The sequence below is a fragment of the Neopelma chrysocephalum genome, unplaced genomic scaffold, assembly GCF_003984885.1.
Source record: "Neopelma chrysocephalum unplaced genomic scaffold, ASM398488v2 Primary Assembly neopelma1_23, whole genome shotgun sequence".
Taxonomy (NCBI): Eukaryota; Metazoa; Chordata; class Aves; order Passeriformes; family Pipridae; genus Neopelma; species Neopelma chrysocephalum.
The window spans coordinates 15,937,748-15,959,047 of NW_020897691.1; the positions used below are offsets into that span (position 1 = coordinate 15,937,748).

Genomic DNA, 21,300 nt, shown 5'->3' on the forward strand with positions numbered 1-21,300 from the left:
CGGAGAATGGGGGACGGAGAAGGGAAGAGAAGAAGAAGGGGAGCGGAGTCAGCTGCAGCCCGGAGCCGAGCCGGGCCGAGCGGAGCCTCCCCGGGGAGGGGCTGAGGCAGCGGCTGGGCTGCGGGAGCTGCATGGAGGAGGGGAATTTCACAGACGACTCTGCCTGGCCGGCAGGAGGAGGAGGAAGTTTGGAGATTAAGCCGCTGCCCAGAGCACGAGCGCACGGAGGGAGCCGGGGCGCGGCCGCGGGCGCTGTGAGGGGGACACCCGGCCAGCGCCGCCGGAGGAGTTACGGGGCGGGGTAACCTCCCGCACTCCCGGCTCGCACCCCTGCGCCTGGATACTAAGCGGGAGGAGGAGCGGTGTGCGAGGGCAGAAGACGGCGAGAGGCTGTCGGTGAGCGCTGCCGGGGGAAAGCTTTGTTCGGTGGGACGCGCCGGGGAGGGGGAGGCGGCTCCCGGATGGGATGGGATCGGATCGGGGCGGGCGGGAGGTGAGTTACCCGGTGCCCTGCAGCCCCCGAAACCACCGGGAAGGAGCGGGGTGGGGGTCCGCATGGGAGAGGGCGTTTCGTGACCGCAGCCTTTGTGCGAGCCCCGCCGCTCCTCGCCCCGCCGGCGGGAGCAGGAGGCACCGTGCGCGGGGCTGCCATCGGGGCTGCGGCGGCCGCCGGCTGCGGATCGCCTTGCCCTCTGGTGCGCTTTGTGCTCGCCGGAGCCCGGGGGCAGCCTAGGCGCGCTGCACCTCGCTCAGGGAGTCTGAGGGTTTCGTTGAGTCTCTTTGGCGAGGGAGGAGGTGTTTCCTTTAAAATATTACAAAATTGCGTGGGGCCTCAGGTTTCGTGCGGATACTTTAGCAAACCTGTGTCTTCTGGAAAAATCCGTTCCAAAAAAGACCCTCAGTCTTTGATGTTTTGAAGTAACGTTAAGGGATTGTGATAAGTATGGACTAAAGAGGGTTAAAAATAAGATTGATCTATTGTTAAGTGTCAGGAACGTTTATTCTGGGGAAGGAAGAAGAGGGAGAGGCAGTGGGGCAGAGCAGTGTCCTGCTGTCCTGTGGGACCCTGGATGCGTTTCCCCATTTCCTGCCTTAGTCTTTTCCCTGCTTTGCGCGTCGCAGTCCTTGTGCCTCTTGTTGTGGGGAAGCCCTTCAGAGCTCATCCTTCGGTTAGCGTTAACAGACATGAGGCACTCTTTTCCTTCTTTCTTGTCAAGCCACACTGTTCCAAGTATGAGGGAAGAGGACCTGAAACAAACTTAGCTGTACGACTGGCTTCCAATATAGTCTCTCTTTATTTGGCTTTTTTTCCTTCTTTGATTATTAATTGGCAGACTCAGAAAGAGCTGTGGCCTTGCTTTTTTCTTTTAACATTTGCTGGTACTTCAGCAATTTAATATTGCTGCCTAGAGAACCTGATGACTTATAGGTGTTTTGAAAGCTGTGTAATAAGAGCCTACTAATAGTCATCTTTTACTACTGTTTCATTCTTGGAGGGAACAATCTTTGCTGCTGGAGAGTTGCGGTTCAAATTTCCATAAGCGTTTGTTGCCCATGCCTCTAGCTAAATTTATAAAGGAATCCTGTTAGCTTGTATGGAGCTAAATCTGGCTATAGCAACTCCTGGCTGTGCAGTTCACTGTGGTTGGCAAGGCACAATATATAGTTTCCTTTAGATTTATTTTTAGGTTCTTTTTTTTTTCCTGGTGTGTGTGTGGCACGTAGTTGTCATAATTTGGGAACCCTTCATCAGTGTGTGTGGGTGCTTTGGGATGAAAACATACGAGTTATACTAAGGTTAGAAAAGGTATTAATAGAGTGCTTGTCTTGAAAATATGAGAAGGCAGTTTGAGCTCAACCTCTTAATGAATATTGGTATTGTTCTTGGGTCCATGCAGATGCTTAGCTATTAAATTTTGACTCTACTTCTCCTCTGTGTTCTCAATTGACAAACTTGAAATGGTGCAAAACACTCATAAAAGGTTCAGTTTTACATGTGATCATTTATGGGAATGCTGGCTGTTTCTTACAGACCTAGAGAGCTCTAGGTAAACAATGTCGACTTGTGGCCGTACAACTGAGTTCATCTCTGCAAATGCATGTTATGATTCTAACACTAGGTGTTAATGTGTCATTTTTCTTGTTACTATTTTCCAAAAAAGAGAAAGAAGAAGAAAAAAAGGGTATGTAGTCAAATTGGTTTGTAATTTATAGTCTTAATAACGTCTTGCAAAGACAGTGTTGACTTGATTTTTAAGTGGAAATCTTCAAGCCTGTTGGCAGCTCTCATGATTTCAGGACATCTGCTAATGTGGTGTTCTTCCTTGGGCAGGATGTGAGAGTAGAAGTTAACTGACTAAAGGCATACTTGGAGCCTAAAGTGGTTGATTGCAAGGCTGTGGTATAAACTGTGCCCAGTAGGAGAGGTTTGGAGCTAACTGACTGAGCTCTTAGTACCTTCCTGTGTGGAAGTGGGGTGGTGTTTTTGTTTAGGTAGGGTTTTTTTATGGGATTGCGTTTTGGATTTCTTCGTGGTTTTGTTTTTTCTTATTTTATTTTGAACTTTTATTATGATCTAAAAAGTTAAAGCTAGAAGGGAAGTGAAAATATATGCTTACTTTATTAATAAGTAATTTAGGCAAGTTGTGAGTTTGTGGTACTTTTTGCTACTGTTATCTGTGTAGGTTGGTATGGTTGAACTTTTCACTGATGCAGTTTTCATGTGGCACCAGTAATAGTATTTTTGTGAAGTCATTTGGAGCTGTGTGCGTGTCTGAAAGCTTTCTCCTGTGCGTTTGTTTGGATTGAGTTGTGGTATACCTGTCCTCCTCTGCCTTTCTTACGCTTGTGATTTCTTAGCTCCAATTCAGGAAAGGCTTTTTAAGTCCTGCTAACCAGATAGGGCTGTAGCAACTGACAAAAGCTCATACTTGAAGTAGTGCTTTATTATCTTTGAATGCAAGCTCTGCAGTGCAGATCCGACTGTTTCTTTTACCATAGAACACTAACAGAACTGTAATTTCAATAGTGGCTTCTGTCATTTTACTCTGCTCTGTGAGAGCATCACCCATACAACTTGTAGGCTCTGGTGAGTACTTTTGAGATCAATCCAAAGACAGGGCAATCAAGAACACAGTTACAAAGTCTGCTATTAGTAATTTTGGAAAGTAGATCCACAGAGAAGCTTGAGATACTGATATTTTAAAAAAAGTTTCTGTACAGAGGTGTTATTTCTAAAATTGTGCCTAAAAAGACCAATCCTAAACGAAAACAATTTTTAGGCAAGGATACTACAAGATATGTGATGTCAGAATGGATGGGAATTCTTTTGTTTTATCTCTTAATTTTTTTAAGAAGTCCCAAATAACAATATTTTAGCAGATATTTAGCACAGTTATTAAAGTATGCCAAAGACTCATTCAACTATTGATTTTTATTTGTTTGTTTTCCTCATGTGCGATTGCCACTCCAGCAATTGCTGGGCACTGCTAAGTCCCTCCCCAGCCAAGCCAGAGCTGCAGTTCTTGGTCTTTGGGAGCATGGGGTCATGAAGAAGAGAGGCGCCACATTTCTGGGTGGCAGCTGGAGATGACACTCAGCATGGCCCTGTCGTGTACCCCAAGTCCATAGGGTCAGATGTGCTGGGTCAGGAAATAATTTTAACATCCAAGGTGATGATAAAGGGAGCCATTTGCAGAACTCTGTTTGGAAGTGTTTCTCAGATTAGACAAGTGTAAAGCTGTGGCAGTTATAAATTAGAACAAAGGAATTAATCTGGTGTGCATTCCCTTTTGTATTCAGTCATGTGTTGAGAAGGATGATTGCTGTGTTAAAGAAGCATATTTATTGACACATTAAATTAGTTATGGCTTGAAGTTATTTTGCCATAAATTTCTTAGGGGCCAAGTGCACAGATATTTAGCTGGAATATACAATAGAAGATAGAGTAATGAAATATGAAAGAAAGCAAGTTAGTAATGTAATGTCTACTAAAGACATATGGAATAGTTGTGATTATATAGGGTGGTCCTCCTACAATGAGCTGGAATTCTGGCTTGTAGGGACAATGAAGATGTCTTACCATTACTTACTCTAAACGGCATTTTGCTTTTCTAGTGTTAAGTGGGGGAGGTGGGGGAAAAGAATTATTGCAGCCCTCAGCAAAGTCATGAATGACCAAAAGGCTTGCAGAGCTGTTGCTGAATGGTTAGTTCTGAGAACCTGCATTACTGTTGTTGCACATAAGAAATTTTAGCTTGTAGGACTGTCAGCGAGGAAAAGAAATGGAAGAAAGTGTTATTCTTGTAAACTTAGAATGCAAAGGATGTGGAGCCTAGATTTCCCCCTCCCCCCTTTTTTTTTTTAGGTTGCTTTTCAAAGCGTTTCTCATAGCTGCTCATTTAATACTTGATTAAGCCTCTCATTCTGGGAGACTAACCAAAACCACCTAAAGAGCTGAGCTGCATCACTAGTCCTAAGCAATGTCTTCCAGTCATGGCTCAAGCTTCCTGAACTTGTGTGTTTGGTTTATTAGCCATTAATCCTGTAGTATTTTTCAGTTCCTTTTGGGTTTGAAGTCTATTAAAGTAATATTTTCCCGTTTTTTTCGTTTTTGAAAGAAAAGCTGAGATTCCCATGAGATGTCATGCTCCAAGACTTGGGGCTTTAGAAAAGCGTCACACATCAGAGCAGGTGGGTGAAACCACAAAACCAAGCTGACAACCAGGAGCAGAGTGAGTGAAGAGGAAAGTCAGTCTTAGTGCAGTGGCATCAATTACGATTGTGAGTACAGGAGCATTTTACATACATGGTTAAGAATACAAGAGACGAATGTGAGCTGATTAAATAATAACTAAAAGTATCAGCAAAACCTGTTTGTGTTAATTCATTTTCAAAAAAAATGTGTGACAAACTATCTCATAGTTTTTTAAGTTTCTCAAGTCACTTTAAGGATATAAACATTTTCTTTTTAGTTGTGGTTGTGGTTGTTGTATCAAATAGGTCTGTCTAGTCTGATTCACCAAGGGTTGAATTAATATGAACTTGGCCTAAAATAAGTTTAACTGTGAATTTGATTACAAGTGCAGGAAAAGAAAGGGGCCTAGTCAGGGAGGACTGGGGAAGGAAATAGAGGGAAAAACTACTGATACTTATCAAGGAGGCCTGAAAGAAGCAGTTGTCCAAGCAAAGCTGCAAACTCTTAAACCCACTCTCAGCTGCTGACTGAGGTTCCTTCTGAAGAACTTGGATATAGGGGTGATTCACTACCTGTGTTTTCACTAATTACAATGCAGGGCATTGCTGTGAAAATACAAAGCAAGGTGATGGTTTAAAAATTTGTTTGTAAGGGATACTTGATGCATCTGACTTGATTCTTATTTCACAGAATATTCTGGGTTGGAAGGGACCCACAAGGATCATCAAGTCCAGCTCTTAAGGGAATTGCCCATACAGGGATCAAACCCACAACCTTGGTGTTATTAGCACCGTGCTCTAACCAACTGAGCTAATCTCAGGATTTTCTTTCTTCCTTCCTTCCTAGCCATGAGCTCCATGAGCTCCATGAGTCCTGCTTCCTAGTCCTCTACAGGACCATGGGTGGTTATGCTAGTGGAAGTTGCATGTGTGTTTTATAAGTGTAGTGTCTTTTATAAGTGTAGTGAACAAGTATAGCTTAGAGCTGGCAGCAGTTTCCCATGTAAACTTGTGACTGAAGCAGTGCTAATAACTTTGAATCCTTTAAGTCTTGCTTACCTCCTCTGTCATTGAGTTTCAGACTGCAAGAGGTGGCAAACTTCTTCCTGTAAGCATGTGTTCTGTAGAAACTTGCATGTGAGCCCTACCCAGATGTTTTAAAACCTAACTTAATGATTGTTAACATGGAAATATTTGAACCTTCATATCCATTCAGATGTTTCAGGATCACTCTCCAGGCATTAGTATTGTGAAGCTAATGTTTTCTGCTGGTAGGATGTATGTGTCCTTTCACTGGAAGTACTGAGCAGAGATAAAAAGTGTGTCATGGAAACAGTGATTGAATCACCTGCTCAGTGCTTACTCAGAGCCATTGTAGATAAAACCTTGATACCTAGCTTGAGAAGGAGAGGGCTGTTTGGGTTGGTAAGGAGTGGTGCTGGAGACAGCCTAACAGCCAGCTTCTTTTCATGGTCATGGTTGATATCTTTCAGCATTATCTGTAAACATAGGCAAGTTTTCCTCATTAACCCCCTGTAAACTCTGCTTTATTAAAGTATTTACTGATATTTACCCTCCTATATATCCCCTAAGATTACATATGCTGTCTGCTGCAGCTTTGTTGTGATTTCTACATACCAGTATCAACTTGCTGTTTGGGATTTTTTGGTTTTGTTTTGTGGGTTTTTTTCTGTGTTTGCATTGCCTATCCCAGTGAGTCCAGGTTCATAGTTGAGGTCCCAATGCATTTCAGAAATGTAGTGGCAGAACTACTTGCTTTCTGCTGCTGCCACTGATCTGTGGTACTTCAATATAATGTAACATCATGTTTTGTGTCCTTGATACCTGACACAAAGGAAAAATTATAGTTCCTTCTTTGTAAATAATTTTGAAACTAGGTGGGAGAGATGAACTACTTGTTACACATGCCTGTAATCTTTATCACTTCAGAATGCACAGAGCTTTCCACTTACTGTTTTAAACTGAAACCAAGTTAATATCTGACTTGCAAGCAGGTTTAGTACTGCCAAGATGAGCATGCTTCATACTCAAGTGTTTATGAAGCTTTGTCACTGTTTACTTTCCAATTCCTTGTCATTATCCTGATAACATACCTCACTAGTTGCTCAGAGAGGTGTCACACTGTAGTGTCTGAGTGATGTCATCACAGATTCAGCCTGTTGCAGAAACACTGATTTCTCAGAAGAATCAGCAGTTTTAGCCTATTTGAATGGTAGAAAAGGATGTATTTAATAATAAATCATTATTGAATTTGGACAGATAGCTTACCTTCACTCATCCTCTACCAGTTTGTAATGTCTCTTTTCCATCAGTCTCCTCTGATAAATGTCAGTCTCATGTTAGATGAATCTGAAGTCAAAAATCTCTGGCTTCCTTTATCTTGGTCATTTTGTGCTCCTGCTGCCTTGAGGAGGTTGCTGTCTCTGTCCTGCAAGCAGAAAGGCCCACTCAGCACACTCCTCACTGGATATAGCCTCTTAAAATCTTTGCCTTATCAGGTTGGTTGTGCAGTGAAGGCTCTTCTCTCTTGTGGTATGAGGTGTCATCTCCAACATCTCCTCCTGAGCTTGAACTCATTTAATCTTGTGAATTTTTCCCAGATTTCCAGGGGAAAGCCACTAGCTTATTTTCTTAACATCTACCTGCAGGAACAAGCATCAGGCACAGTATAGGCTTTTTGGTAAGCCACTGAGGGCATCAATGACCATTTAATCTCCAAGGTTTCTTTCTGATTTATAGGGCAGTATCTTGGCATGCCTCTGTTCCTCCATTGCGTTAGGTGATGTTATTCCTAAATTGGTATTGGAGTTGTCTGTGCTAGGAGACTCAGTGCTAGGCAAATTTCTCAGATGAAAAGGACCAGGTTTTCTGAAGACATTCCTTTTCAGGAATCATTTTCTTCTTTCATTTAGTCTGCCAGTGGGGAAATGCACACTAGAGCATTAAGAGAACTCCACTTTTCTTTTTGTGTGAAGGACAGAGTGATTTGTCAAGGCACAAGCCATGCTGGGAAGATTTTAGAGCTGATTTCCTGCATGACGACTCATCCTACTGATCTCCATTACTGCAGTTTGCACTTTAACACTTCACCTGCAGCAGCACTCTTTGGTAGGGTGGCATGTTTACCAGCACAGGCGTGCTTCCTCAGTAATGGCTGTGCGTGCTGACAATGTCACTTGAGTTCTTCAGTCTTAGAGCTAGGCTATCCTGCTGCTGCCACGCACAGTGCAGATGCAGAAGAAACCATGTTGAAGAGGTTCTTCCTACAACTCTGCAGCAGAGAGTCCTGCCGATAAACTATCCCTGTTACCAAACGCGAATTTGTGTCTTGCACTCCTCAGACCCCTCCAAAGCAGTTTGTTCATCCAAAGCACAGCACAGACACTGACTCAGATTCCCACAGGGTCAAAGCAGATTAGGGGTTTTATTTTTTCTACTGTTCATTGGTGAAGAATTGATGTGATGGGACCTGTGATATGCACAGGTGAGGGATGGAGGAGAAAGGATTTCTTCCACACGCTGTTGCGTGCTGTTTGGATGGGATAGGAGCTGTGTCTGCTTTTCAAGGAAAAATTCTGAAAAAACCAAAACCGTGATGATCTCATTTTCTGTCTTCAGAAGAAAAGCTGGTCGTCAGCCTTTGCTGTGAAGATCTGTTGCTTGTGAGTCTCCTTCATTTCTAGGGGACAGTGCTGACATAGATACCTGACAGATGAACCTGCCCAGCCTGGCTATGTGCATCATGCAACTATTTGAGCTTCCAGAGGGATTTGGGTGCTAGGGCCATCTGAATGCATCTTCACCACTGTCTTGTAGTGATGAGGAGTCTGCCCACTCGCTACATGTTGGTTTTGGGGTATTTTTTGGGTTTCCCCCCCTTTTGATCTTCTTTGAGTCAATGTCAGTGATGCACGAGGAGTTCTTTCAATATTTAACAGAGGATCAGTGGTGCCAGTACTATAATTATTTCAGAAAAATGTACTGGGTTGGTTCCATTTGTTTTTTAGTTATAAATATTGAGTCATATCAGGAGGTAATTAGTTCTGATACCTGGATCAGAGTTACGTGTCTATGCCCATACTTGCCCAGTACTGACTCCTTTCCTTGGGGCAGTTTGAGGTTATACAAGGGATGGAGGAGTTCTGGCAAAGATTCACTCAGCTGTTGACCTTCTCATGTAACTCAACTTCGTGCTGTTCGCTATTGCGAATGGGTAGAGTCAAAGAAACTCCAGGAGTGCTGCATGTTCTTAGTCCATGAAATTGACTAAATATATTTGGGAAAGCTCTCAGCTGATTGCACATGAAATAAATCTTTTTCCTTGGGATGCAGCACATTGTCCATCTGTTCTTCAGTTGTGTCGTGCAATGAGAAGGTGCTACAGTACGTGGCCTTCCCTTGATGCTGTAACAACAAGCTGCTTTCCTTGACCACAGAAGTTGGGCTTTAAGAACTGGCACATAGCTCAGTAAAAAGTCATGCCAAATTTTTGCTTTAGTGATTAAACTTGACAGTGGTTTGCTTTCTAAAACATGTGAACTTCTACAAATAATTTTATTCTGAGCTTTGCTTAGAGAATCAGTAAATGTAATTGCTTAACAAGAGTGTTTGTTTTAAAATGCTACAGTATATGTTGACACAATTTTAATATGTCCATTGCACAATATAATCCAAGTTGTAAGGATGGAGTTGTCTGGATGTGAGGTGTGGTTGGGGAGTAGGTGAGAGCCGGGATGACAATGAATGGAACAAGTGTCTTGATATCCTACTTGTAATTTAAGCAAATTCCCACATGTAAGTTTGTGGAACACAATTATATGTAATTCGGTGGCTCTGGCCTACTTTGGTCTTTTACCCCAGCAGAAACAGCATAAGGAAATCCTTAAACAGCAGAGATTTCAAAACTCAAACCATGTCATTTGAGGGAACCAGTTTTTTGGAGTAAAGTGATAATGTTAGCCTTTCACCAAGCACCTCAGTCTGGGACTGAGGGAGTGTGTCACACAGAAGGGTTGAGTGTCATTTACACTTTTGAGGAAAACAGAGGTGAAGATGGTCTCAATGATTCCTAAGAGAATAAAGCACCTGTCCTCTTACTGAAAATTATTTTGGTTGCCTCCCATGCAGAGTATAGCTAAAAAGAGAATCTTCATTTTACCGCATTTTGAAAGACAGTTTTCAAGTTTCTGGGCTTCTAATTTAATATTACAGTGTGAAGTCTGAGTGCCAAAGTGTTTTTCACAGGACAGCCAGAGATTATGGTTCAAGTCAGTTTAAATACATGAATGCAAGTTTCTTTGGGAGTTTTGCTTCTTAAGCTGCTACTTGCTTGATGCTTTAATCCTATTTATTTTCTAAAAGTAATTAGAAGGTAATGCTTTTTGATTAATAATTGTGATATATTTCTAGATTAACTAAGACTATTTTAAGACATGCAAGCTTTTTAAAGATGAAATAGAAATTGTAGGACAAACAATATTTTATTTATTAATCACTGTCTTGAAGGGAACATGCACGTTTTCTTTGTGATAGTGTTTCTAGTATAAAAGTGTTCAATTTTCTTAGACTGATGTTTGAGAAATAAACCACTGAACTGATAAAAAATTCACAGTATGAAAAATTCATTTTCCTTACAGATTGTTCTGTTATATAGTATGATAATACCAAGATCTGTAGAAAGATCTCTTGGAAAAGTTAAAGAAGGTTGATAGAAGAACACTCAGTAGCATCCAAGACCTTGTACTTTAGTCAATTTGTATGTGACTGTGGGATCCTATCAGAAGTCATCAATTGAAAGGTTTTGGAAGGCCATTGTGTCCTCTGGGGGTTAGTGAATATCTCAGGGTTCGGCTAATAATTTTACTCAAGAACTAAGAAACTGTTATTGATGAAGCTACTATTAAACAAGAGTGCCCCTGACTTCTTCAGGACTGTCTGGTCACCGATTTTCATTTCTTTATATATAATGTATGTATGTATGTATATTCTATATACATAAATGTATGTATATGTTTATATATATATATCTATATATAAAAGCATATATGCACATGTATATATACATGCTCGTGTGTATATTTAAATGGTTGTGGTTGTATTGCCAGTCTGTCTCTTTCTAGGGTTCTTAAAGAAACTGCTTTCTCAAGCACTTGAAATTGAGTCCTTTGACTCTGGAGGATTTGATAGTAAGGAAACTTGCATGAACTAAATGGAAAGTAGGATGGTAATTACAGCTCACTTTGTATTTTTGTTTCACTTAATTTACAATCTGAGGCACAGTCAGGTGGTTGGGCGTTTTAATGTTGCAGCTGTGACAGTCTGATCACAGAACCTGGTGAGACTACTCATGTATTTCCTCCTTCAGATTCATAGAAGTGTTAGTGTAGGCTTTTCTATATATTCAGTTATGAACAGAAAAAAACTAAATGAAGTAAATAAAATTGTTGTTATAATTGTCATTCAGTGATATCAAAAGAGAAAAAAATATACTCTTTTAGTCTGTGAAATTGCCTGTAGTGTTAATTTATTGCTATGAAGGTAGCATGGAGAGGGAAGATGTATTGATATTTCATTAAAAGAAAATTTCAGGTGGAGTAGTTTTTGTATTTAAAAAACATTTGTAGATGAACAATATGCTGCATTAGCAAGACTAAATTGATGGTATTACTGTTGAAGTTGAAAGTAGACCAATATTTTTTAAATGGGTTTTTGAGACATAAAATTTTGCCTGTTTAGGATTTGGTTTGCCTAGACCAAATTAACTCGGACACTCAGCAGGGACTCTTATTTATTCTGGCATAAGAACAAGCATTGGGCAGAGCTTCCTGGTCTCAGAAAACTGGTGATGGTAAGAGGCCTCTGTAGTGTTCCCAGCCAGCTGAATGCCTGAGGTATTTTGCCATACAGGAAATCAATTGCAGCTGAATGTGCACTGTTTCCACTCCAAGTATATAAACAGGCCTTATGATGATATAAAAAAGAGAAGAAAAAATTAAATAGTTTCTTGAAAGTTCAGAGCAAGAACATTTGATGTTTGGTTTCTGTGGATTGTTCACTGTCACCTTTGGCCCAGTCCGTAGCACAGAAATAGCAAAGGGGAGCTGAATTAATCTTGGGGTCCCCTAGAACGGGAAAATGTAAAGGAATGTCTTAGAGAAATGAAAAAAATAAAAAAGGTATCTTTGTTCAGTTCCAGTTGATATTCTGAAGCTGGGAAGGGTTACAAATTTAGCAAAGGAAATGAGTTCTTTCCCTTGTTAAATCAAGAATCCTCCATTTTTTAGGCTTTAAGGTGGATTAATACATTTTGCGAGAAAAAGCTGCACCACGATTGTATCTAGATAGCTGCTTTTTGTGAAGTGGTAGAAGAAACATTATTTTCATTTGGATATTTATCATGCTTTGTTGACCTTGTGAAAATACCTAGATCAGATGGAGGTACCAGGCAGATCTCGGTGACCAATGTCTCATGTGCTTTAATGGCCACCGATGTTGCTTACCAGGAAAGTGAGGGCTCACTTGGATAGAAGTTTCCAAGGATTAAAGATAATTAAGTTGAATATCAGCGCTAACAATTTCCAGAAGGAGTGTGGCCTGAAGTCCTTGGGGTTTAGTGCTTCGGAATGCAGCAGCACTTCCTTGCTCCACCACAGATGTACAGCACGACCATAGGCAAGCTGTCTGATCTAGATTTTTAAAGATATATAGGTAGGCAGAGGTGCTAAAGGCTCTTAATGGGATTTTCAGAATCACATTAGTGTCTAATTCCTATTCAAAATCTGACCCTTTAGCTTGCCTGAACTGGATTCAGCTCGTGCTATGTTTTATTCAGCTACTCTTTAAGTCAGAACAGGCAAGCAGTACATACAGCAAGCACGACTTAGGGGGTATAAACCAGAATGAGTGTGGACTCCCACTGAGCTGTGCAGCTGTGCTGCCTTTTATCCCTTCTCTAATTCCATAATTTCTACCCTCCTTTCTGCAGAATGCCAGAGATTCAACAGAGGAAAGGAAAAGTGACTCTGCTTTGCCTAACCCAACAGTAATATATTTGGTGAGTGCTCTACCAGGTAAATTTTTTTTATTATTATTTTAACGTTTTGCTTTGTTTTTGTAATTCTAGATTTGAGATGATGTTTGCTGTGCCTCTGACTGAGATGATTATTATTGCTGTATAGTCAATGTGCCTCAGGTTAACCATGAGGCTGCTAAATATGCAAATCCACAGTAGGTCAGTGTGCTGCATGGGCCTGACATGAGGGTTAGCTGGGACAGTGGGTTTTTTTCTTGCGCACACTAGTGGAGTTTTATGCTAATTAAATTAAATTCGGGAGGGGGCCTTAGCAGTTAGGGGAGGTTAAGTCTTCATTTTTAGTCCTTGTTTCTGTAACTGAAATTTTGCTAAAGATCTGTAGCTGAAGTTTTGTTTGGTTGCTTAATTCTATCCATTTGGAATTAAAAATGCCACTTTCATGAAGAAACAATGGTCTGTCCGTGGGGATGGGGAGATTGGGGATGGGGAAATCTGGGATGACTGTTCTCCTGAGATTTCCTATGTTACTTTATGACATTTTAAGAAGAAATTGATGTTTCTTAGTTTATTTTTTAGGGATTTAATTTTGTTTATGTAATCTCACTGCCTGAAATTCTTGGGAGACTTGGGGAACTTCAGAGCATAGGAAAAGCAGATTTAAATGCCATGGAAATGTTACTTGATTTTAATAACCAATTTCTCTCATTTGATTATCTAAAACAAATTGACATTCCAGAAATCTTCATGATAGGGCTGACAGGAAACTCCACAGAAAATATCAAATAAGAGAGCTTTAGGCAACATCCCTTTCTCCTCCTTTCCTCCTCAGTGCTGGTGCCAACCTGAAGGAATCTTTTCTTCTCTCTGAAAAAAGCAGACATTCAGTGGGTAACAGCATAGACACTGCTATTTGGAGAAACTTGATGTCTTATAAGTAACCTACTTCACTCCTTCCAATGCTAATACTGAAACCAGTATAGCATGGATCAGTTTATAATTAAAAAAAAAAAGTGCCTTATGTTAATTGCCACTCTGGCTTCTGTGATCTGCAGAGGGAATACTAATATGCTATATTAGACTACTAATTAATAATTCTTTTCCCTCCTGATGGTGGGGCTTTTAATATAATTTTGTATTTATCATCCAACTGGGTTAGAATTTTATAAAATTTTAGGAGAATGGCAACTTTATTTTGGCTCCAGTGCTTTGAGATTGCATAACTGTACTAGAGAGATACTTGCAGGACTGCATAGCATTAAATTGAAACTTACATCTGACAAACATTAGTGAGATCTTATTTTCCTTTGGATCCAAGGGAAAACAGTAGGAAAACATTTTGCAGAGGCTGCAAGAGGAAAGACCAGAAATTCCTCTTCAGTGTTTTCTAAAAATAGCAAGATTTGAATAAGGTTGCATGTTTCAACATGCATTAGAGAAAAATAATTGGCATGACCTAAATTCAGTACACTAGTTCTCTGTGTTATTTACCAATCGCTAATTACTAGAATATTTTTTCATCCATAAATGTGGATGGGCTGTACATTCCCAGCTTCCACACAGGAAATAATTTTATTTATTTAGCTTGAAATTTGTGCTTATCCAAATGCACACAAAGTATTTGCCTAGTGACCTTAGAGTGAATTATTTGCACAAACATCCCCCCTCCCCTGATTTCCATTTAATTTCAAATGTGGTGCTTGGCCTTGGTTTTGAGTTGCAGTGATTTTATTGTGTTTTCATGCTGAACAGAAAAGCTAAACCAGACTGTCAGACTCGAAAAACCTCTCTTCTGGAAACTGAGGTAACATGGATTGTGCCTGTGGCCTAAGATGCAGAAGATTTCCTAAGATTCTTTGGGATCCATGGCATACAATCATTCGCTGTGAAGTGCTTCAAAAAATTGTTGTATCAACAAAACTGGAGTATATGGGAATGTACCAACTAATGGGATAAGGCATTCAAGGGCTAGATGAAGTGCATATAGTAAGGAATTCATTTTGTGGGAAAAAGGAAGAAACCTAAAATATGAGAAGTGGTGTTCTGTAAAAAGAGTAGCGTAATGGTTTAGGTATATACAGCTTTGGGGGACAGATGTTAAATCTTACCAAATAATCATCAGTAATTTTGCAGAATTTGTTTCACATGTCAGACTTAAGTCTGGAACTTCTAAGGATATTTTCATTCTGAAAGACTTAAGTCTGGAACTTCTAAGGATATTTTCATTCTGAAAAACTTTTGGAGATGGTGGGGGAGACATTCCATGAAATTTGTTTATATTTTGCTATTATCCATTTGACTTATATAACAATATTGTCTGGTTTTAATTTTTTCAATAAGTGGGTCATCAGCTCTTAATATCGTAACATCTGTTGTAACAGAGAAGGAAACATCAGGTCAACATACTTTGTTCTGACAATTCAGGATGAGTTTTAATATGCAGTGTGTTTATGCTAGAAGTCAATACATAAAAAAATTCCTTGAGTATCTGTGCATCACTGAATGCTTTGTTTAGGCCATGCCTTTAATGGTATGAGGGCTTGCAAGTCTCTGTGGGGGTGGAGAGGAATGATGCTGTGCCCACGTGTGAGCTTTTCTGTAAGTCGGTTCTATTTTTGGTATGCAAGAAGCAGAGGTACAGGGCAAAACCAGGGGTTCAGTTGCAATATGAAGGCCTGTAAAAGTTTTCCTGTCGTGGGAAGCGCCTAGCAGGCTTGTAGAGCCGTTGCATTAGTGTCCATGGGAATATTTGGGGTTTAATTTAGCATGCTAGATTAGGGCCTAACACCTTAATTAAGGCTAACAGTTTTTAATAAGTTTCTCCCAAACCCTTTGTGGCTGACTATAGTTGTGAACCAGCCATAATATAAAGCCCATCTCTAGGGTTCTCTGTTGTTGGCGGTTTTATGAAAGCTGGCATTCTATTTCAGAGTGATGAAGCTGACGAGCAAATGTAATCTTTTTAACAGAAAGTTCCACAGATCTGACTAGACTTCTTAAAAATATTAATCCAAATAATTTATGCCAGGGATATATTGAAAGTCTAAACATATAGTACATTTAGACTAATGGTTTTATAAAAATTGTGATAACTGTTTCAGAGAAGGCTTTGTTAATTGATAAAACAGCTTTTCCAGATGCTGCTTAATTCTCTTGTCAGCTCACATGTTTGGGATTTTCTGCTGTGAGAAAGATTATAACTGAATTGTCTGGACAAAATCACTATTAATATAATTAAGATTTTGTATAATTTGTAGACAACGTTATTTGTTTTTTAAACATTTGTATATTAAAGTGTTGAATAAAATTTCTTATATTCATTTTAAAAAAAAATCCAAACCCACAAGCCCACTCAACCCCATCTTCCCCCGTCCCCAGCCATGCCTGCTCAGAGCGGTCAGGTCCTTTCCTGCTGCCATCTCCTATTGTTGCGGTCAAATGACCAAGGAAAAGTGTATACTTCCTTTTGTGTCCTGTAGATAGGGGTTCTTAATTGATGACCGCTGCTTTCTTTCTGACAGAAAGGAAATGAATGGGCAGTAGTGATTATAGCACATCTGTTGTTTTCTAGTGAGCATCCTGTACAGCAATGACACTGTCTTGAAGATTACTTTTTTTTTTTTTCCTGTTCAGGAGTAGTTAATAGAGGAGGTACGGGTGACATGTGACAGTATTGTTCCTTTGTCACAGGTGTAACCAGAGCAGAAAAACAAATTGCACAATGGAAGAGAATGACTTGTTTTTAAATAAGTGTATTTTACAAAAACAACAACAAAGAAATCTTTCAAAGACTTCAGTGATGTACTGTGTTTACTGTCTTTGGTTGCAGGTTGTAGGCAACAAGTCTTGTCTTCGTAGTATGGTCACTGCGTTGCAGATTTAACACTCCAAAATCACACTGAAAATGACTTTCTCTAGAAAAGGGGAGAAATAAAATAGCATTCATACCAAGGGCTCAAAAGCTGAAATGTTCACACAGCTTTCACTCTGCGATGTGGTTTCTCAGTCTGTAATATCATTGTCCAAATCCTGCTTGAAAATCTTTTACTTGATGTATTGCAGCATAGCTCTTGGAAGTGCTGAGGAATGAACTGGGCAGCTCTATGGTGAGTTCCTGTCCTCCTGGAGAGGGGGGCTAGGGATGGATGAAGCTCCTTACCTGACTTTACAGGTGACAGAGAAGGAAGTTTTGGGGACAGATGAATGGTGAACTATAGATAAGGGTCTGGCCTGAGAGAAGAATGGGACTTGAAGGTAGGGAAGACAGATATCTGGGGAAATGATTGGGGGAGGCCAGTAAAACAGCTGGATGTGGTAGGGGAATATACCACAACTTGCCCTTCACATCACATCAGCCACAATTTTTCCACAATTTTTTTCTTTTTGACTCTTGTATTATAAAGAAGTGAAAGTGGTAGATGCTCTATGTGTACCCTGAGTGTGTCTTGAACAGGGGAACTTTTTGTTCTTTCTTGCCAAGAAAAGTACTTGAAAAACCATTAATTGAAAGAGCTGTGTAAATCTGAATCCTTACCACTTACTCTGTTGTCCTTTGTTCCTTCTTTTTACTTTTATCCTGTTTAATTGCAGCGTTTCTTGTAAGCAAGGTGCCAGTACTCTGCTTTTGCACAGTCTGAATATATTGGTACTTAAACTAATAGAGTTTATGTTGGGCTTTGATGAAGCTGGTGAACTCAAATCAGCAGACTGAGTAGTGCTGCCCTCTTTCTTGGGGGTTTGTGATATGTATTGGATAAAATTGAAGGTTTTTTCAGCCCCTCCCTGTCACTTGGGCTATCCCAAGAGCTGCTCTATCCCTGTACTCTTAAGAGAGGATCTCCATCACTTAACAAAGGAGGTGTTGAGATGTTCAACTTCCTATCCATAAGACACCATTTAACTGAAAGCTTACAGCCTTCCTTAAGCTAAATAGGTTTTTTAAATAACAGATATACCTGCCCACCATAGACAGGAAAAGTGAGCAAGAACTGTGCTGTAGGTGAACATCAACATAGCTGAATGCAAAATTAATGATACCATAAGTGAATTGTGCTGCAATTAATGTCCCAGTGCTATATATGCCCTTATGGTATTGGTAGAATGGGCATCAAAACTGTGAACCTTCCTTTTACTTGATTTTCACCTGTACTCTAATTTGCACACAATGTGGAGTAATCAACTGTGTAGTTGTCCAGCATAGGTAAGGTTAAACTTTTGTCATTCACTGATCAGAAAAAACTTCAGAAAATGAAAAAGCAGGTGCCATAACCCCAAATTTAAATTTAAATTGAGTAGGTTTTTCTCCTTTTGTCTGGTGGCAAAATGGGCTTCGTTGTGGTTTTTTGTGGGGGTTTTTTTGAAACTTGTGTAAGAGTAATTTAAGCATCTAAATAACCCTTTTTCTTTTTGAAGTGAGACACACAAGAGACCCTATTCATACCTCCAAAGCTTTTTAAACATTTAATCTATCCCCATAGGATTTCAGAATTATCTTACATCTGTTGGCAAGCTTTATGTTGTAGTTAAATATTAGTCATGGCACCAGCCAAGTAATACAGGAAAAACCCACAGAATCATTTGAAATCCATTTTCTCAAGTCATTGTAAATTCCATTTTATGGATCTCTTAAGACATTGAGTTTTATAAAGATTGCATTTTAAGAAATATAGTAAATTGTTAATTAGAGCTTTTTGCAATTCTAAGCACTACATTGATGTATTATTCTGCATCTCTTGAATGACTCATGAGAAACACTTGAATATTTGTGTGCCAGTGTATTTGAATTGCTATGTAGAAGTTTGCTAAGATCTTTTTATTATGGAATCCTGGCTTTGGGAACAGATGTGACTTCTTTTATCATAAACTACAGATGCAATACATGACTTATAGCAGGACTGTAGATTGTTTTACAAAATTTTCACAGCTCTTTGAGTACATATTCACTGATGAATATACACACAGACCAAAATCCTATTAAAAATTAAAAATACTTGTTCTGTTGAGGCAGGTATTCATTAGAGCATGATACATAGCTGTTCAGTAAAAGAAACTTCAACAAGACCTTCAACCTCTAAAAGAAAGATTAGCTACTGCTTTTATCATCACAGACATCGCTTTAAAGTTATTAAATATCTGGTTTCCTTCTGGGAGAATTATGTTCTGTCCACTTGACCCTTTGTAAAAGTAAATATTTTTATTAGTTATGTTATGTAGGAATTTGAAAAAATATTTAATGCATTAAAAAACCCCAGCCTTTGCGTACTTAGCTTCAGTTACATAAGTGCAGTATATCAAACACTCTTTTGTTCTTGATTCATGAGTTTCTATTGTAATTAAAAATTATTCCAGTATGGAATTTGGTAAGAGTCGTAACTGATTTTCCTTTCTTTCTTTGTTTTCCTTTTTAAAAGAAAATACTCCTCTTTCTCCTTTACTCATTTGTCCCCTCCCAAGAGTGTGTTTTCATCCTTCATCCTGCAGACATCGCAGCCCTAACTCCTTTCCTTCGGCTGTGACTGTAAACTGCACTTCAATGATAAATCCAACAGAATTATGCTTGTTTACCACATAATTTCAATGTGCGAAGTTACTTAGTAAAGAGTTGTATGTTTTGACTGTGATCAAATGCAAGTTAAAGATTATTAGACATGTAACTGCTAATCCTGTTTTCAAGATAGAATAGAAAATACCTTAATATCATAATTGTTATATTTGTTTCTTCTACGTGGAAATAGATTACTTAGGAAAAATGCCCTCCATACATACTGGTTAAAACACAAATGTTGCTTGTTTTCTGCCAGTATGAGAGTGAGTAGGTATCTTTTAGAATACACAATGCAGCCTTTTAAGTAAGGAAAGGCATTGGACTTAATGAAATGTTACATTTCAGAAACAGTTTCACAAGTGAAACCAGTTAGGAATTTTTCAGCCAAAAATATTTTGTTGGAAAATAACAATTTATTTAAAACAGAACATTTCACACAAGCGAATTTAAACAAAACTATCAGCAAGCGGAGTTTTTGAGACTCAGGGTTGTATGAATGCGTTTTCAGTTCCATGGAAAAATAACAATGTAACTTAAAACTGAAGTGAATACTGTCTCTCTGAAAAGTTCTGTCTCTGCTTATTTTAATTATATTTTTATTTGAATTACAATCCTTCAACAATCTCTACCTCTTCCTCACAAAGAATATAGCTATTTTCAAAATTCAACTTTTTTTTTTTTTCCTTAAATTGGAAAGATGGCTTGCTAGTTGATTCTAGTCTACTGATATTCATTTTTGCAAATTGTTCCTGTGAAAAAGATTCTTCTGTTGTTTTAATGCAAACATTCTGATAAAGTTTCCCTCTATTCATTTTGATTCCCCATTTGACATGTATTAAAAATCTTTCTGATGACTGATCAGTGAAGATCTACTCCAAATTCTTACAAATTTGCTTTGTCCCATTCGTTATTATTATTGGTCTAAATTGTATTGCTTATGTAATAGGCACCATAAGTGACTGTCTCTTTATTGGATGTGCAAGTGTTGAGGGTTTATTAATCTTTGGGGTGAAATGAAGCCTTTCAAAAGACTGTGCTACTTTTAGTCTCAGAGTAGACAGCTTTTGATCAAGTGGGTTGCAGGGTAATTGAGGACACTTGTGCCAAATCTGTCTAGGATCTAAACCAAAAATACAGAGTTTTTGTGTTTATTTTGGGAATAGGTTGTAAGTTTGCCTTATACAGCAATATTTATGAGAAATTACATTGAAGTGGACTTTATAATATAAAATGTTAAATGTTAAAAATATAAAATGTTATTGTGTTTCTGAAGCACATCTGGTAATGCAGGATCTAAAGCTATTAATTTGGTCAGGACAATGAGTTCTTTATGAATAAGGGCTAGTCCATTGAAATGAGTTTGCTCCTGAATTAATGATGATGGAGGGTGGGGAATTCAAAGTAATGACCATCTGCTGGGTTGCTGAAGTCCACCAGAGACAGTGTGACGCCTGTGGTAACATGCTTTTGCAAACCTTAATATCTGTATTGTTACTATGCATAGAACAAAGAAATAAAAGCGGAATGAAACTATAAAATTCAGGTAAATTATGTGTGTGTCTTCTGGGGTGGAAGCTTACTATTATTCTCCATTTCTGAGAACAGCTTGATTTGATTCCCCCACCAGGAAAGATGAGGGGCAAAACACTCAAATGCTTTTTACTCTGGGGGTTGGAGGAGCCCCACACAAGTGCTGTTGTGCTTCATCTCCCATAGTGCAACAGTGCATGTGTGATAATCATGAGTCCCCAGCTCTTCATCCCTGTTGCTACTTATTCCGTGTACCTAGGTTACAACCCAAGATGTAGTTTAAATCCCTGAGACACTAATTCTCATAAAGCCATTTAACAGCCTTTCAGCACCGAGAGTGGTGTACGTTTCTCGAGATTGTCAAATTCTATTTTGTCTTATCCATACCTTTATGAGATGTAAGGATACAGATACTTGAGGAAATTCTGTAGTGTAAATAACTGTATAAATGAGGGAGGCATTCATTCCCCTGCAAAAGTAA

At 39.2% G+C, this 21,300-nt stretch overlaps 1 protein-coding gene across 4 annotated transcripts in view; it reads left to right on the forward strand.

The window, feature by feature from the left end:
* Nucleotides 1-270: 270 nt before the first annotated feature.
* PLEKHG1 (pleckstrin homology and RhoGEF domain containing G1) overlaps nucleotides 271-21,300 on the forward strand; it is a 128,850-nt gene continuing 107,820 nt past the window's right edge. For 2 of the 4 annotated variants that reach the window (XM_027688187.1, XM_027688195.1), the window contains exons 1-2: nucleotides 271-396; nucleotides 12,701-12,785. The gene's annotated coding sequence lies outside the window, so the exon portion shown is untranslated. Of the gene's footprint in view, nucleotides 397-12,700; nucleotides 12,786-21,300 lie in introns of those variants that run through there. The other 2 variants (XM_027688162.1, XM_027688169.1) reach the window with 2 other exon arrangements.